Genomic DNA, 18,997 nt, shown 5'->3' on the forward strand with positions numbered 1-18,997 from the left:
TTGTTCTGTTTTTTGCTTTGTTTAGGATCCATAATAAGGAACACATAGTGAGACCATAAGAAAATGATATGTGTCAAACATCAACAGTACTTTATTAAAACAGTGGTGTAGGGATGTAATTTTAGATGCTGACCTTCATGATCTTCTTTCAAATGAGATAGGAATATTGAATATTACTAATATGAATATGAATTCATATGAAGCATATGAATATTGCTAATAATAATATTAAATAAATAATCTTATGCGGACCCCATGAAGTAAAGGGTCATGAAGTAAAGAAATTTGTTTTCCTTTGTATTCCTTTTGGTATTTGTATTCCTTTGTAAAGGAATCACATTGGGTTTTTTTTTGGGGGGGGGCATATATACCGCCCTGAAATCCTTTTTTGGATGAAGGCACAGTTTATAATTTTTTCAAATGAATACGTAAATAAACCCCTTTTCAATATATTGCCTTGGCTCGCTTTGTGATTCAGCATGCAATGTGATAGATGCATATGTCGGATAACTTCATTTGCTTCCTGACCATCTGTAAATCAGAACAAAACATTTTCTCTACATTTCAGTTCAACAAAACTGCTTAGGTTAGAAGATATAAACATTACTGTTGTCGAGATGGTTCATTTAGCAAGTTCAGCTCCTACCCTAGACATCTACCTTAGCGTTGTTGAAAATAATCAGAGAAGACAGACAGTGTTAATCACTTACTGATGCTTGTTCTCGTCTGTGGTTTTGGCAAGTACAAAAAAGACACATTCCCATGGTTTCAGAAAAGAGGAAATATATTTGAGAAGATAAAAAGTATTTTACTAACAGCCTTGATCCGTAAGGTTCTCTGCTGGTACAAACCCTGTTTGTTAAGAGCAGGCTGTAGTTCAGTGGTAAAGCACATGCTTTGCCTGCACCAGCGCTGCACATCAGTGTAAACAATCCTGAGCCAGTTGTCTGACTCGGAAAACGGAGCTTCTCCTCTGTTCCAGTGTCTTTGAGGATCAGACATCAAGTGACAATGTTACTGTTGTGAATATTGCAACCTTGTCTGTAAGTTACTGGAAGGGGGAAGTGTTGCAGTTACTTAATTCATGGGAATTTTGACCACAGCCAGCCTTAGGATCTCTATAGCCTACAATGTGGTTTCCTGTGATTTCTTCCTTTTGCTCCTCCCCTTCCTCTCCTGCCCCCTCTCTGACTTCCTCCATTGCTGGGAGCACACATGGGTTTGCTGGCTTGCTCCTGCCTGTGTAATGGAGCACAAAATAGACAGAACAAGCTCTTTTTAAAAACTCTATGCTGTACCTGCATTTTACATGCAAGAATATTGTGAGTAAACTGTTTTACCTTTTCTTCACTAAAGAAGGGTGTGGTCTCCTTTTTATTCTAAGATACCCTTGTGTGCATGTGGGACTGGTAAACACTCATTCTGTTTTGCCTTTTTGTTTTTTCTCTGCTCATTGCCTTTCTTACACGAGCCATCATTACCAAATAATCATGTCAGTTACTTGAATTTAGAAGTACTTTGCAAAAAAAAAAAAAGTATGTTCACAGCGCTCTGTGTCTACTTGGAAAATATATTTATGAGAGTGATTCAGCCTTGCATATTTTCACCGTACATGAGTCCAGATGAGACCTGGAGGTATTGCAACATGAGTGCAGGGCAGAAAAATAAGCTATGCTGCTTTGAAGGAAAATTCACCAGCTTTCCCTCTGCTTTTTATGGCCCTATCTATAGTTCCAAAAAATGACTTTTCGGAGGAAGAAGGACCTCCCCGACAGCTGGATTTTAACAAACCATCCTCAGGAGTTTTGTGCAAAGTATATTTGGCACTATACTGGCACTAAATAAACTGGCACTAAAATAATCACCATTATCCTGGAAGTTAAAGGTCTAGAAGTAGGAGAAACATTGACATATTACCAGTGGTTTCCAGATATGAGGATTTGAATCATTATATATAATGAGTTTTTCATCAGGTCCTGGATTATGTTTGGTTGATTGTTTAAAAACAATTAGAGATATGTTGTCTCTCTGTGTGTGCTATCTGTTTATATATATTTTTATATAAATAGTTTTGCACTCTGTAAAATGAATTGTTAAAGGTTTTTAATTTTTATGAACTGCCCAGAGAGCTTCAGCTATGGGGCAGTATAGAAATATAATAAATGAAACGAAATATAAAAACCAACTCATTAATGGGCCAGGAAGTTCAAAAGAATCAATCCAACAATGGAAATACTTCATGCTTTGTAGTGCTTTTCATCCTGAGCTAAAAAGAAAAAAAGAAAAAAAAGCTTTAGAGATAATTATCTGTAGTTTTACAAAATCCAGAAACAGAGATATGCCGAGGTCAAGTTACTTGCCCACGGTCACCCAGTAGGTGGCAAAGGGCTGTCTACATAGTCAACGTAATGTGTGCTGATTTTCCCTTTTTATATATTTTGATCTTTGCATAGGCTGCCAAAAATGGTAGTTTCCTGTGTGAGATACTATATGAAGGGGGTGCCCCTCGGTTTAATCCTATAGATCTTGTGCCATTTTCCCAGATGCATCAGCGATACATCTGGGTACACTCCCCCACCCAAAGCATTTGTTCTGCTGGGGTTGCCCAGCAGCACTTAAACTTTGCATCTGGATCAGTTTCTGAGTGGTATGTTTTTGTCCTCTTGCAATCTCACGGGATTGTTTCTGAGACAATAGCGAATGCTAAATGGGAACGTATGTGAGGAACAATTAAATTTAGCGTCCCAGACAGCTTCCTGTGGGAGATTAATTGACAAACTTCAAGATCAATTGGCTCGATTACTGCTGCTGGAATGGCACATGAAGATATGTTATTAATTGTGAGGTTCTCATAACAAGCCCCCCAAAAAATGTTTGTATCTGCACCATGATATTCAATACAGTTTATTTATTTACTTATCTTGCTTTTGTACTGCAAGGAATTTTTGTTCTAAAAGATATCAGGGTGTTTTAACATGTGAGCCTAACATTGGCTTCTTTTTAAATCTATATTTAACAATGTTAGCAAAATCTCCTAATGGCTGGAGCACACTATATATAAAGAGCCAGTAACTCAGCACATCTCTGCTTCAAAGGATCACAGAAATTTTTGTTGAACCAAGTCAGGCCAATGGCCCATCTGGAGCATTTCTCCAGGATTTCAGACAAGAGTCTTTCCCAGCCAAAGATTTAACCTGGGACCTTATGCATGCAAAGTAGGTGCTCTACTACGAAACCTGTCATTCGTTCAGAAGAGACCAATTCGGAGGCTGTCCCAGAACCCCCAAGGAGCCTTGACAACATCATGTGGCAATGAATTCCACAGGACATCATTAAGTCTGAATACACACATAGCAGTTTTACTGTTATCATGCTGCAATGATAACTATTGGTGCACATGACACCAATGGGCACCAATAGTTATCACGGCAGTATGGTCTAGGGGTGTACGAAATCCACTTACCTTTCCCCCCTGGGGTCCGCAGCGGGGGGAAGCGTTCCGTCCCTCCCCCCGGAATGCTCTCTGGCTGGCTCCGCTCCACAGCGAGTCTGCAGAGCCAGGCCCGTCCGCAGCCGGACTTCCATCCACTGCTGGTCTGTGGCTGCAAATGGCATTCAGCATAGCGGACGCCATTTGCGTCCCTGCTTTAGCCATGATAGACTATATAAATCTTTACATAGCCTATCACAGCAAAGAGCAGGGATGCAAATGGCATCCGCTATGCCATTTGCGTCCCTGCTTTAGCCGTGATAGACTATATAAATCTTTACATAGCCTATCACAGCAAAGAGCAGGGATGCAAATGGCATCCGCTATGCCATTTGCGTCCCTGCTTTAGCCATGATAGGCTATGTAAATCTTTACGTAGCCTATCACAAAAAGAGTAGCGACATTTGCGGCCACAGACCGGGGCAGCGGACGGCTGCAGATGGACCGGACTGGCCAGCGGCAGGTAGGGTCCAAACGGGGAGAATTTCACGGGGTGGCGGAGAACAGTGCTCCGTTCCGCCACGGACTCCGGGGGGCTGGATTCTTAAGAATCCAGCCTCATTGGAGTTAGTGGTGGAATTCTCCGCCATCTCTGGTAACAGTAAAACTACTATGTGTAGATGCAGCCGAAGTTATAGAATGTGCTGCCAGCCACGCTATGTGGAGACAGCTACTGGCTTAGACAGCTTTAAAGAGGCAGTTTGAAAATCCATGGAGAAGAAGACATCTATCAATGACTATTAGCCACAATGGCTAAATAGAACATCCAAGTTCAGATGCAGTTTCTCGGGGACAAACTCTAGAAGAGGGATATGTTTGTGTGTGTGTGTGGGGGGGGGTAATGTTGTTGTTCCTTCTATGGCAGAAGAATGTGCATGCAAAGGCAGTAAAGATGCTTTTAATCCCCTCCACAACATTCCAAACGCATGGGTTGATACCTAGTGGAATTCACTGCCACCATTAGTGATAAACAGAAAGCATTTTCACTGGTGCAAGGTGGGGCACCCATTTTTTTGCTGATTCCCCCTACCCACTTCCCTGGAAAAGCTGCACCTGAGGATTGGGAGACCCACTGGCATAGTATGTGATATGGCACAGAAGGGGGACCCAGGAAAACTGGGTGTCATGAGCAGAAACAGTTTCCACTAGCACAAAGTCATAGTTGGATGATGCAACCCTATGTCTGTCTTCACCCTAGCCTGAGGATATTGTTTACCTGCAACAACATTTGCCTCTGCTTGACTTAGCATCTCGAACAAGAGCATAGGATATGACTGCCTGTCTATAACACATGCAAGTAGAAAACCACGGGGACAAACTAGTTATGGTACAATGTATGCTTATTTTGGTGTGTTCTACCCTGGCTGTCTGCCAAATTAAGACAGCTCAAATTTCAGCAGCTCATGTCACTGAGTCTGTTGCACTGCTTCAAAACTATTCAGTAGTCAAATATCTTTTGCAATCCATCATATTTATTGGCATATGTCTGATAGGATCTATTGAAATTATAAAAGGAATGTTCAGACAGGTGAACTTCCTTAAACAATATTTTTCTTAAAAATATCTACCTAGCTAGCACAAGTTTTCAGAAGAGTTATTTGAGTGAAACAAACTGATCCCCTGCCCCCACAATGCATATGGTGGCTTCTAATTTAGTCTAAAAATGTGACCTTGATAAAAGATCTTATTCTTATGGAGTGGCAAAAACATCAAGTGAAAAACAAAAACAAAAACCAAGAATGGCTGTCTGCACTCTTTTTAAAAAACATATAGTACAAACCACATATCAGGAAACCTCATTTTCTTAAGATGGTTTTCACTAAATGCCAAGTTGAAATTGGCATGTGCTCATTGTCATGATAAAAATATTACTCTTTAGAGCAAATAACCTCAACACTAAAGAGTATGTACTTAACTAAAACACACATACCACACAATGAAACTGAATATGTTACCTATTACTTTTAAGGAAAACCGCATTTCTATCAGTTCTGAGCCAAAGAACTCACCATCTTTCATAAACATCCATTGCAGTGCTTAAAAACACCTCTCTTTTTATTAATTATTTGTTTGTTTATTTTATTTACAATATTTGCATACCGTTCCACATCTAAAACAGATTTCAGGGTGGTGAACACAAAAAATAAAACAGTAAAAGAATAAAAAGATTAAAACACCATATTAAAATTATGCTTTAAAAAAAAAAAAACAGAATGCCAATAGAAACTGTGGCTGGTCAATTAAGGAATGCCTCCTGGAACAGAGCTGTTTTCGGGAGGCACTAGAAACAACACAGTGCTGGTGCCTGCCTAACCTCCAGGGGCAGGGAGTTCCAAAGAAAGGGGGCCGCCACACTGAAGGCTCTTCTCCTGGTGGACTCCAATCGGGCCATAGGTCTATGTGGAATGACCAGCAGCATGCCCTCCGATGACCTCAGTGACCAGGCAGGTTGGTAAGTTTTCATCACTGTTTCCACATGTCTTGTGAAAATGTTCATTTATTTGCCCACACATGTTGCATATGACTTGATTGTTCTGCATTTCATGACTAGTCGTTGATTGTGTGAGATGGTTCCATTGAAAAACATTGTGTTCAAGATAATTGGACATGATTAAATAATCCTATCCATGGTGTTTTATCTGTGATGGCCCATTCACACATACAAGACACCATTTGAAGTTGTGGTCATCGAGTGAGGAACACAAATTTGTGAACTAGGCTGCAGTCCTACCTGAGTGCTCCATGTTGAGCACTCCATGTTGAGTATGCTTTTAGCAGCAAACCTAAGTTTGACACTGTGTTGTGTCTGCAGAAGTCCAGGGGAAGCACTTTTTTCACATTTGAAGGGAGGCTGGAGAAACTCCGATGACTTTCTCAAGCACTGAACATACATTTTTAGTGGTCAGACACAGTAGCATGCAGGCTTCTCCTTTTTAAAATTTTGTCATTTGCTTGCTTGCTTTAAACAGTTTTACTGCCACTTTCCCATGTGGTGTCAGCAATCCTTTTCTATGTAGATGAGTAACAGATGGGGGATGTACATTTTTTAGTGGTCAGGCACAGTAGCACAGTCAGAGGCTTCTCCTTTTAAAAACCCCATTCCCTTCACACCACCATCTTGCTTTCTTTAAACAGTTTTTGTGACTGCTTTCTCATGGTGACAGTGAATTTTCTCTGTCAGAAGTAGGAATGTATGAATTTTGTAAAATCGGTTACATCTGAATTTGCAGATTGTCAGGTGCCTTATGTTCCATCATTTGCTCATTGATGGAATCGGATTTTTTTCAAAGTTCCCAAATTTTCACAAATTCGCAGATCTCCAAATTCACGCTTGCAAAAATGTGCACTTGTGAAAATCTGCACAAATCCCCCCCTAAAATGCACAAATCCCTCAAACCCCCTCCCCATGCCCATTTTCATGCTTTGGAATATGGGAAAATGCATATTTTCAGCTGATGGTTTTTTATCTTATGTATTTCTCTACTATTACATTTGTGTAAAATTCTGGACATAAAAAAAATGGTCCGCAAGTCCACAGAATCCATGTGACTCCGAAAAAGATGGTCCATTGCAGAAACTCATTTGATTTAGGGATGCTGGAGAAATTTGAGACAGATTAAAATGGGCTCAGATTTCTAAGAATCTGACCTGCGGAATCTACTGTGGAGCACCCCCCTCAGGCCATTCAGAGTCCATGGACTTTCGGATGACTTTTTTACTTTCCCAAAATAGAAAAATATGTAAGTTTCTGCTGAGGAAACATTGAATGGAATGGGAGACAATATGCTAAATGTTACGTGCTGAGGCAAATTATGTAAATACTTACATAAATACTCACATAAATATTTATGTAAATACTGTATTTCTGTATTTTTCCATATGAAGAAATATTTGCATCCATTTGTGGGCTTGGATGACAGAACGAAAGGTGTCTGACAATCCGCGAAACACAGACAGAGCGGATTTTACACAGTCCGTACATCCCTAATTTGATTCCGTTGCAGATTTCTCCAACATCCCTAGTTAGAAGCCATCTTGATGTGCAGTGCATCTGAAGAAAGATGCTACATTCTTCCTCAAAAGCATTGTGAGGAGACATGGCCCCTAACAGAGGAAGATGGCTTCTGCCTGCCACCACAGGAAAGCAGTGGCAAAAACTGCCAGCAGGCAAAAAGAGGGAAGTGAAAATGTTTCAAAAAAAGAAAGCCTCTGACTACACTACTATCTCTGACTGATAAACTATAAAAATGTAAGCCCCACACCCCAGAAGGTGCTTTCTGAAGTCATCAGTTGTCCTCCAGTACACTTGTTACTCTCAACCCCTCTTAGCCTCCCCCTCACTCCTATGAATGTGCCATCAGAGGGCGGGGGGATCTCCTGAGAATGTTCAGTGCAGCCCTAGAATAGGGATGGGAGAACAAGATGCTTGAGTTCACCACAATCCTCCAAACTCCACTTTAGTGTCACTCTCCAAACTCCAGCTTAGTGTCACTCTCATTCTCATTTGCTACCAGTTTTTCTTTTCATTAAAACAGGAGATCTGTGCATTTTTGTGCGCATTTTTCAAAGTGTCCACTTTCTACCCATTGACTAAAGTGTGAAAAATTGTATTTCTTTTTTTTAAGTGCACATTTTTCGAAATATGCATGTTTCTACCATGATCGTAAGTTCAGGAATTCATGATTTATTCCTGAAAAAAAACAACCACTCCCATTTGCTTTCAGGATTATGAGCAGTGCAAGTCTGAATGAAAACTGGAATAAAATTCTCATATATACCTGCCCTAGAAACCTTCTCTTTCTGGTATAGTAGAGGGTTGTTGTTGTTGTTTTCTTCAGCAGTTGTTCTCCTGCAGGTATTAGAAGGCAGGAAAGAGGGAAACTCTCTTAATGCAGCTAGAAACTATTCTGGACATCACACCATTCAGCCCAGAGAGTTTGGAGCTGCTTTTTTGGTGGGTGGGGGAAGCAATCCTTTGCATCCCTTTAGGAGAGATAAATTAAAGAAAGCATCTTGACAAGGGAAGTTCCCAAACCACTGGAATTTTACTGTAAAGATATGCAATAAAATCTCAGAAAGCAAATGGTTGGATCCATCTCCTTGCTCAAATATCAGTGATCAGATGCCATTCATATTTTCTCTTTGCAGTTTTTGGCATATTCTGTATTTATGTCTCTTTACTAGCTATATTGCACTTTTAAAAGTTTAGCAGGGGTTTGTTTTAGGAATGTGTTTTAAATTAGTACGGTGTGCACTGTAAAATATCTGAACCCAAATTAAGCTAACAAGCTCCCAGGGAAAGAAAAAAAATCTCTCCATTTAGTTCAAGTTAAATATTTCCCAGCTTTTATGCATTAGATACAGTACTTGGAAGAAAAGTACATTTTCTGTACATTGAGACATCCTAAATGGTTTGGCAGAAATCTGTACGGAAGCTGCTGTGCAGATTCTGAAGGCAAGGGATCTCCAGAGGCATATGTACTAGCAGAGGGAAGGCAAGATTCCAGCCCTGGATTGAAATAGTGGTAGCATTTGAGGCAAAATATTATACAATTGAAGGCAAGAGGACTGTCTGAGGAAAGGATACCCCAATTCCAAAAATCTATAGCATCTCGACTCCCTTCTACACTACCGCCGTACAGAGGTGAGTAAGTTGATCCTGTTGGCATGAGTTGTTAGCCCACTATCACATTTATTTATTTATTTATTTAGTTATATTGAGTGTCCATGGTCACTCTCAGGCTGATCTGTTGTGGCCCAAAGAAATAGAAGACTCAAGCCTAACAATGTCAAAGATGTTGCCGAAATTCATAATTCCTTGGCTTAGAGTTGCAACCTTGGCAACTTCGTAATGCTCACCTCCAATGCAAGGTGAACATAATGACCCCTTGCAGTTCTTCAGCAGTCCAGATTGGAATATGAGCCAGAGAAGAGCTCCTCTCCACTCCCGGGCCGGCTCTACCATTAAGCAGAGTGAGATAACCACCACAGGCAGCAGATGCTGGGGGCAGCAATGGCAACACCCCAAGCCATTCCTCTTGAGCCTATGGGGCACTCACCTCTCTTGGAGGATAGAGCTGTGTGTGCTCACACAGTCTATCCTGCATCTAGGGATTTATGAGAATTTTGTTTCTGCTTGCAAAACATGCAAGCATGCCCTGTTCGGAGCTCTGATGACTTTCGGAATATGTGTCCACCGAAAATAGTTGTAGATTGTCAAACATATGCTCCCATTCATCTCATTCCTGATTCCCAGTTCGATTGTGCGAATTTCCTAATTTGTGCAAATTTCCTCCATGGATTCTATCAGCCCCAGTTCCCAGTTGAGAAAAGTTGCACAAATTAGGAAATTTGCACACATCTCTCATTCGATCACTGCTCAATTTATGTGTCTTCTCGTTTGTGCAGAGCAAGCAGCGATCGCAAATATGAACAGGAATTGGGTACAAGAAGGGTGGCAAGACCATGTTCAGAGAATCCTGGCCATCTCAAACATCGCTTGTTTGGCCAGCCCTACCTGCACTCCCTAAACTAGCCCACTGCCCTCAGGTGTGGTGAAGGACACAATCCCATTGCCAAGATTCAACTGCCAGTCCTCTTGGCAGTTGAATGGGGGACGGATTTCCATCTTGTATTTTCCGTCAGGCAGCAATTTGTCTTGGGCCAGGCTTGCTTCCCTCCCTCACCTCCTATCTACCCACTTAATCTTTCCTTCCCCCATCCCTTACCTGTCTGTGGTGGCTATGGTCATAGTGGATTGGCTAGTAAGTACCTCCCTCTGTCCCTGGTGTGGCAGCAACCCAAACACCAGGGAGGGACCTACCTGCCACAACAGTGACTACATACAGGGAAAGGGAGGGAGAAATACCAGCTGCAAGTAAACAGTATGGTGGTTTGGGGGCTCACAAGGGGTTTAGAGAAGGATTCATACCCCATTACCTGAACATACCCAGACAGTACGATCAACATCAGAGGGCTTCCTCTGAGTGCCTCCTCTGAGTGCCGCTTGGAAGTTGCCAACGAGGGAGAGGGCCTTCTCAGTGGTGCCCCCCGATTATGGAATGTTCTCCCCACTGAGGTCCACCTGGTTTTGCAAGGATTGCATTCTTCTGTGTGGGTCATGGATTGAGCAGGAAGTCAGACTAGGACTAGATCTACACTACTGCTTTACAGTGGTATTGAATTGCACTGATAACTGTTGGGGCACATTATACATTCAACACTACTTCTGTAGTGTTATTTCCTGCTTTTTATTCCACATTATCCAATATACCCCAACAAAGGTCACTGTTTGTCCTATGAGGTATAAATGCGCAAGAGGGATATAGCATTACCATGATGGGATCGTAGTGATATGACACAAGGTGTAGATCTGGCTTAAATAATCCCCAAGGTCCCTTCTGACTCAAATTTTATTATGTTTATGACAGTGTGGACAGTAGAAAACTGCAGTCCCTTAGTGCTGGAGTAAACAACTCTGTTTTTTCAGAGAGGAGGTAAGAACACATAGAGAGAGAAATTTCAGGGTTGAACACATGGGTTCTGGGCAGGTTCTGGTAATCCTTATTTCAGTTTAATTTCCAAGTATTATGAAAGGTCACTCACACATAACGATTTGGGAATCTGTGCAGAAAGTTGCACTGTAGAGTTTCACAATACACTTCCAAGAAATATCTCCTATCCTGGAAGAAGCTGTGAGAGGGAAACCATGACATTGAAATGTAACTGGAGGAGCTGGCCAGAGTTATAAAATGGCCACCTGTCTATTTAAATATTTCAGTGTATGACACAGGGTGTATTTAAATGTTTATTAAGGTGTTCTCTATCGAATCTGCTTTCTGTTCCCTTCACTGCATGCTTAGCTTGCGTCCAAAGAAAATTCCCCCTAGCTAGATACTTAACAAATACTTTGGCTTACTGACAAAGACTATGTGTTATTTATTAAAGTTAGGATCATCGAACTGCCTTTGATACAATTTTAATTGAATGCAGAAACATGTAAGAGTGTATTAGAGATATGCAGCGAGTGTGTTGTCAGAGGAGCATAGGCTCTTTTTGTGGAATAGAGACACACTTCAGAACAAATTTCAGACTTCAAATAAATAAATAAAAGGAGTGTTTTTTATTATGTCCATTTGAAAGTGATTAAAAATCCCAAGCCAAGAACAAAACAGTAGTTGATGGAAATGGAAACAGACTGTAGATGCCCCTTGGCTGCTAATGACTTAACTTGCTGATATCTTTGAGTGCCAAAATAATAGTTTTCCGTGAATCAGAGCTTTATTTTATAACTAAAATAAAGAGAGAATGGAACAGGCACGTCTTGGGTCTAGAATTCTGGGCTATCCCCAGGCATGAATTCTTTAAGTTGGAATTTGCTAATTCTAGGGTTGATCCAATCAGTCCGAAACTGTAGGCTCAGACAATGTGATCCATGAAGCAAACAATGCAGCCCACCAGCATGTATGACTAGTAAAGCTGGTAAAGTTCACGGAGGGAGGGATTTTTCTTCTACAAAAATAAATCCCCTTACTTCAGTGGAGGCTGACGGTTCCGATGTTAGTGGGGTGGGGAAAACCACTTCTGGTTTCAATCAGAACCAGTAAGAACCCTAAAGGAGCTATGCAAGGTGCTGACTTCTGTTTCTTAGCTCTCACCCCATAGTTGTCTGCAGGGCTGACCCAAGACATTTTGCTGCCTGAGGCGAAGGCAAGATGGTGCCCTGTGCATTCCATGTACAGAAGCCAGCCAGACTGAGAGTTGAATCTTACTTCAACACTGGCAATGGGATAGCATCCTGCACTACACCTGAGGGCAGCAGGCTAGCTTAGGTGGTACTGGGAAGACCCAAGTGGCATACACAGCTCTATCTACTGCCTGAGGTGGATGCTTCACTCTGCCCAATATTAGGGCCAGCCCTGGGTGCCTGACTGCAGCTCAAGGACTCACAACCATTGAGTTGTGAATAGTGGTGGGTGAAAATTTCATCTGGTTCTTTTTTATATATATAAGAATTTAGCAAAAATTGCAGATATCTCCATAAACTGGATGGAAAAAATGAGTGTTTTTTTTTAATGAATATGGGAGAAAGCAAAACTGACAGACTCATCCATCCAGGAATGGGGCTTTGAGTGCTTACGTCTTGGGAGTCTGTGTTTGAATCCCTGTATATTCATTCGTGTTTCTGGTGCTGAACTGGGACAGCAATATTAATGTACCACTGAGATTTTTGCTAAACACCTGAGACTGTGTTTTAGTAGCACCCTCCACATATGCCAAGACAGCAAGAGATTGCAGCAAGTTCTTGTAAGTGGCAGCTATCCAGGGTTGGAACTCTCCAAAGATCTAACATAGCCCAACCCTCAGTATCTTCTAGAAACAATCAAGGCATTCTTACATGGCAAACACTTGTGGTCAGGGATGAGTATGGCATTCTTTTGATGGGTTTTGGTAGGGCTAAGCCAAATCTACTCCCTGTTTGTTTTCATTTTCATCTTTCTCAAAAAAAAAATGCCTTTGTTTTGGGCCTGTTTTTCAGCCCTTCTCTGAACCTATTCATTTGTTTTCATTTGTTTTCATTTCATCTGAGCTGTATAGGCCTCCTTTTCAAGCCCAGGGGCCTCATCATCACACAGTGACACAGGATCATGTAATGGCGCATTGGTCTCAGTGTCTATATAGTTTGCCATACCCATGATTTTATGGTAGCACTTATACACTTATACACTTAAACATGAATACCTAAACATGGGTAATGTATGTGAGAAGGACACCTTAAAAATAGCAGTCACGAAAGGAGCTCATGATAAGTACTTGATCAAGTTCAGGGCTGGCTTCAAGAGTAGGCAAGGTTGAGGACCTCCCAAGGGCCCACATCCTATGAGGTCGCCACTGACAAAAAATCTCCTGGAGTTCTTCCTCTTCTTCCTCTTCCTCTTCTTCTTCACCATTGGAGCCTGCTTGTTTCTTTGCCTTTCACTCTGGCTCAGACAATGGAGGTGATGAGAAGGAGTAGCAGTAGATGCCAATGCCTACCTGCTCACAAGCAAGCAAGTAGTAGCAATGATGAGAAAGAGGGTGAGGAGTAATGGCACTTAGTGTCAATGGCAGTGACAAGGTGGGAGAGGGCCCACTGAGGGGGCCTTGCTCAAAAATCTGGCACCTGCATTGATTGATTGATTTACTGTATATAGCTAATCCATAACACAAGGTCCCTGGGTAGCTCACAAAACAAACACAACATTAAAATACAATATAAAATAATAATGACTATTAAAAACTAAGACACAGTTAAGACACAGATTTTAAAACTGAGAGGAACAGACAACAAGGGGTGAGTAATTTAAAAGGTCTGGGTGGACAAAACAGTCTTCACCTGGAGCTGAAAACACCACAAAGATGCCAGTAGGTGAACCTTTCTGGGAAGGCTGTTCCATAAGTCAGTGCCACTACCAAAAAGGCCCTTTCTCTGAAGATTGCCCACCTTACTTCATTTGGCAGGGTAGTAGTAGTAGAGATGTAGCAGTAGAGTGGGGGGGGGGTCCAAAAATTAGTAGAGTACGGGGAGGGGTACAAAAAAGAACACACATATCTTGGTACTTGAAGGACTGTCTTTTCCCACATGTACTTTACCCATATCCTGAGATCTTCATTTGAGGCCCTTCTTTGAGTATCCCTGCCACATGTGCGACAGCAGGTGACTATGTGTCCAACACATGTAGAAAGGACCATGCTGGGGAAGACGAGCTGATGGAATGCTGATGCTCGCCCAAACAAAATGGCGTTAGCTTTGCTATAACCTAAAAAGGAAGACAGAATGCTTCTTTAGTACAGTTGTTTGATTCACATATTCAGATTTGGGCTCCACCCCTATACTTATGTACCTGGAAGATAAGCTGCAGTGGGATTTACTTCTAAGTAGGCTTATTGTTGTTGTTGTTGATGATGATGATGATTATGATAATTACTTTTCTATACCACCCCATAGCCAAAGCTCTCTGGGTGGATTATAAATACAAAATTTAAAAACATAAAAACATACAACAGACAGTAGACAGAGACAACATATATCTAAAAACAATTCTGAGCGATCAGCTGAACCATCAAACAAATCCAGGACCAATTTAAAACTCACCACATGCTGCCAATTGCCTGGGAAAAGAGAAAACACTTGACCTGGCAATGAAAAGATGACAATGTTGGTGCCAGACCGTCCTCATGGGAGAGATCATTCCATTATTGGGGGCCACCACTGAGAAGGCCCTCGCCGTTGTTGCTGTCTTCCAAGCCTCCCTCAGAGTAGGCACCCAGAGGAGGATCTTGGTTGTTGAGTGTAGTATACAGGTGTGTTCGAGCTAGGAGAGGTGCTCCATCAGGTATTGTGATCCTGAGCTGTGTTTATAGGTTAAAACCAGCACCTTGAATCAGGCTTGGAAACATATAGGCAGCCAGTGCAAGCGGGCCAGAGTTGGTCTTATATGTTCAAACCTTTCGGTCCCTGTTATCAATCTGGCTGCCACATTTTGCATGAGCTGCAGCTTCTGTACCGTCTTCAAAGGCAGCCCCCATGTAGAGTGCATTGCAGTAATCTAAGTTGGAGGTTACCAGAGCATAGACAATTGAAGCCAGGTTATCCCTGTCCAGATAGGGGCATAGCTGGGCCACCAACCAAAGTTGGTAAAAGGCACTCTGTGCAACTGAGGCCATCTGAGCCTTAAGTAACAGGGATCGTTCTAGGAAAAAAACCAAGCTATGAACCTGCTCCTTCAGGGGGAGTACAACCCCATCCAGAACAGGTTGAGCACACACACACCCATGAGGTGTACAGCATTGTGCAGTTCACTGATGAATGAACTGAAATTCATACAATTAATCAACTAAAATCTCTTTAGTGTGACAATCCTAATTTCTAGCACCTTGTTTCTGTTTGTTTGTTTGTTTGTTTGTTTTAAGAACCATGTATTAACTTTTAAAATATTGTTGTCTTCTCTGAAAATGTATGACATGCATAAAAAAACAGGCAGCAACATCTGAGGACCAAATGTCTCTGGACCATGCCATAGTCAGTTATGCTGACACAGACATACAAATCACGAAAGGCAATACGGCAATGGTTGATGGGTGCATGTGTGTGTTTTCCTGGCAAGACTTTGTCATTTGTAGGATGGAGCATTCTTTCACTGTGGCTGCTGCACAGTTAGATTTCTAGGAAAGAAGATATCCCATCAGAGAGGGAAAAGCTAGAAGGGCTTAGATTCTGAAGCCAGGTTAGAGAAAAGTTATACCTCAGTTCCAGCCCGCACACTACATGGCAAGTAAGTCCGCCTGATTGTAAATGGAGCATCTCATGCAATCTTATTAGCTTTGTGTAGTCCAGACATCGATAGGGTTGCACAAGAATTTTGTTTAAAATTTGCACCCCGCTGAGTGCAAATGCAAGCACATTTTGGGGGAAAGGTCACATATTCCAGAGCATGTGATCGTGTTTGCAAAATGCATCCATTAGAAAAATGTGCACATTAAAAATGCATTTTCATGCTTTAGTTAATGGTGGGGGGAGTACACATTTGGGTGTATGCTTTAAAAAATGTGTAATTCGGGAATGAGAACGAGGCAGACCTCAACAAGGTCAACCCTCATGGATTCTCTCATGCCTACCCACAGGACGTTTGCTATTGGGCAGACAGAAAATATAATAAATAAAGGATAAATACGTTAGTCTGGTGCATGCTTAGTTGGGTGAAATTGCCATTGAGCACTGTGTAGGGGCTGCCTTTTGAAGAGTATCCAAAAATGTAGCCTGTTCTGAATATAATGATCAGGTTATTAATTGCCACTTATGGATCTGATCACATTTCTCCAGTGTTTGAAGATCTGTGCTGCTTACCAGTTTGTTTCCAGGTAAAAATTGAAATTTTTACCTGGAAATAACGGCTACTAGTCCTGATGGCTCTATGCTACCTCCAATATCCGAGACAGTATGCCTATGTACACCATTTTCTGGGGAACATGGGCAGGAGGGTGCTGTCACACTCTTGTCCTGCTTATGGATTTCCCGTCGACAGGTTGTCAGCCACTGTGTGAACAGAATGCTGGACTAGATGGACCCTTGGTCTGATCTTGCATGGCTCTTCTTATGTTCTTAACTGTCAGGATTCCCTTTTGCCCCTGCTGTAAATTTCAGAACCCAAATCAAAACACAGACAAGAGGCTTCAATTCTCGGCTTTTACTCCACTACTTCAATGGGTCATACAGATGCAAATGGTCAGTGACTCACAGTCTACAAAAGAACCACCTTCAGGGAGTTCAAAGGAAAGCTATAAAAGTTGCCCACCATTTGGAGAAAAGGTGGGCTACTATCCCAACTTAAGGGGTGGGAGTGGGGGATCTCTCTCTCTCTCTCTCTCTCTCTCTTGGCCTCTAAGCACTGCTGTTCACGCCAGGCCAATCGGGCAGACCGTCTAAGCTCCACCCCTGCCACCTCTCTCTTGGCTCTGTGTCTGCGCCTGGCGTCTAAGAATTCAGGCTCCCCAAGCCCCACCTCTCCCTGTTCACTATCTCTCACAGGGGTGTGTGAAGAGAGGCCCTCTCCATCCAGCTGGGCCTTTGAAGCCTGAGGAGACTGTGTCTCTATCTCTGGACAAGCCTGGGAAATTTCCACCTCCACCTCATGCAATTCCTCTTCAAAATCTGAGCCACTGAGCCACTCCCTGTGCTCAGAGGCAACCCTGACATTAACTGCTAGTTCTGACCTTAAAAGCACCAAATGGCCAGGGGCCTGTATGAATCTGTCCATGCATTAAGATCTTCTGCTGACACCCTGCTCTGGATACCCACAGCTCCAGGTATGAGATGGCTTTTGAGGACAGGGTGTTTTCTGTGCTGGCATTCAAACTTCCGAGTGCCCCCCGTACGCACACGTGGAAGGTGCCCATGGGCCAAACTACATATTACATTAAACATGTTATTGTATTTCACAAGCAGGGTCTGCTCAAGACTGGGACTCCAGTGGATGGGGAATGAGAGTTTAACCCTTTCTCCCCTGCCATGTTCTTAACCAGGACAATGGAAGGCAGGGAGGAGAAATTCAGTTCTTTCCCTACCTGCAGCAGCCCTGATGAAAATCCACCCTCACCCCCAAGCCGCTGTTTGCAGTGGGAGGAAAGCTTCCATTAGTGGCAATGCAAACAGCAGTGGAGAAGAGTTGAATCCCCCCACCCTTCCATGGTCCTAATCCTGATTCCAGGCACACTTGGTCCTGATCCTGATCTGCACCCCACCCTGATCCTGCAATATGGATTGTTAAAACAGTAACATTAAATGCAGTCACATATTACAAGTAGTTTGGGCCAAGATGTTACAATTTTTTAAAATGCTAATTATTTTTTTAAAAAATCCAAGCTTTCTGCAGCATTTAATTGTAAGGGGGTTTTTTTGTTATTATTAAAGAGGTATTTAGGACATTTCTTGATCCTTCAAGAAATCCATGGAGAGCAGAGCAGTATACGTGGATTTTGTTGCCTATTTTACCTTCACAACATCTTTGCAAGGTAGTTTAGGCTGAGTGTGTGATTGGCCCAACAGCATCTAATAAGCTTCAATGGCTGAATTATGATTTCAGGCCTTGTCTCTCACAAACTGCCTGGGGACCAATATTGTTGGAAAGGCAAGATATGAATGTTTTAAATCAAATAAATACACAACTAAATTTACGTCAGTTGGGCTTGCTTCCAAGTAAACATACACAGAATCAGGTTGCAAGTACACATCCATAGGATTTCAACCTTCACAGCGGACATGCTTGCTGGAAGCATGCAAACTTTGGCTAGCTTACTGCCATCAGACATTGGGGGGGGGGGAGAGATGGCAGTTCAAGGCAATCTCATCAAGGCTGACCCAAAACATTTTGTTGCCTGAGGCCGTTGAATTTTACTTCAACACCTGTGATGGGACAGCATCCTCTGCTGCACCTGAGGGGGCACATAGAGGGCACATAGCTCTTTCCTCCAACACCTCCTCATCACTCCCCATCCTCCAGTGTACCTGCTGCCTGAGGCAGCTACATCAGTCTTCCTAATGGTAGGGCCATCCCTGATAATTTGTTTAACACAATGAGAATGGAGGAGATTGATTCACTTTGATGCTCTCCCACCCTGGTTAAAGCCTGTAGGATTGATTCTTCAAATGGATGCCCATTTCAATAGAGAAAAAAGAAAGCTGAGGCTCAGTTCAGGCTTGCATGCTTATCACCTGATGACAACCGAGACCAAAGCCACCTTCACGCATTACTGACATGAAGCGGCATTGTATGATTAAAGGGTCTGCAGAGCCATGCCTCTGGCCCCACCCACAATGTCACACAGCTCCCTTGGCCCTGTGTCCACCACCCACACACTAGCATGGAATCTGAGGCAGAGAAGCCTCTGTAGCAGCGGTGCAGAACTTTAGGCCCGGGGCCCAAATCTGGCATTCTTAGGTTTGCCAGAGGGCCATGCCCCCTTCTCCTG

Source organism: Heloderma suspectum, chromosome 8 (assembly GCF_057233095.1).
Source record: "Heloderma suspectum isolate Gila_16-S chromosome 8, 16-S_ref, whole genome shotgun sequence".
NCBI classification, from domain to species: Eukaryota; Metazoa; Chordata; class Lepidosauria; order Squamata; family Helodermatidae; genus Heloderma; species Heloderma suspectum.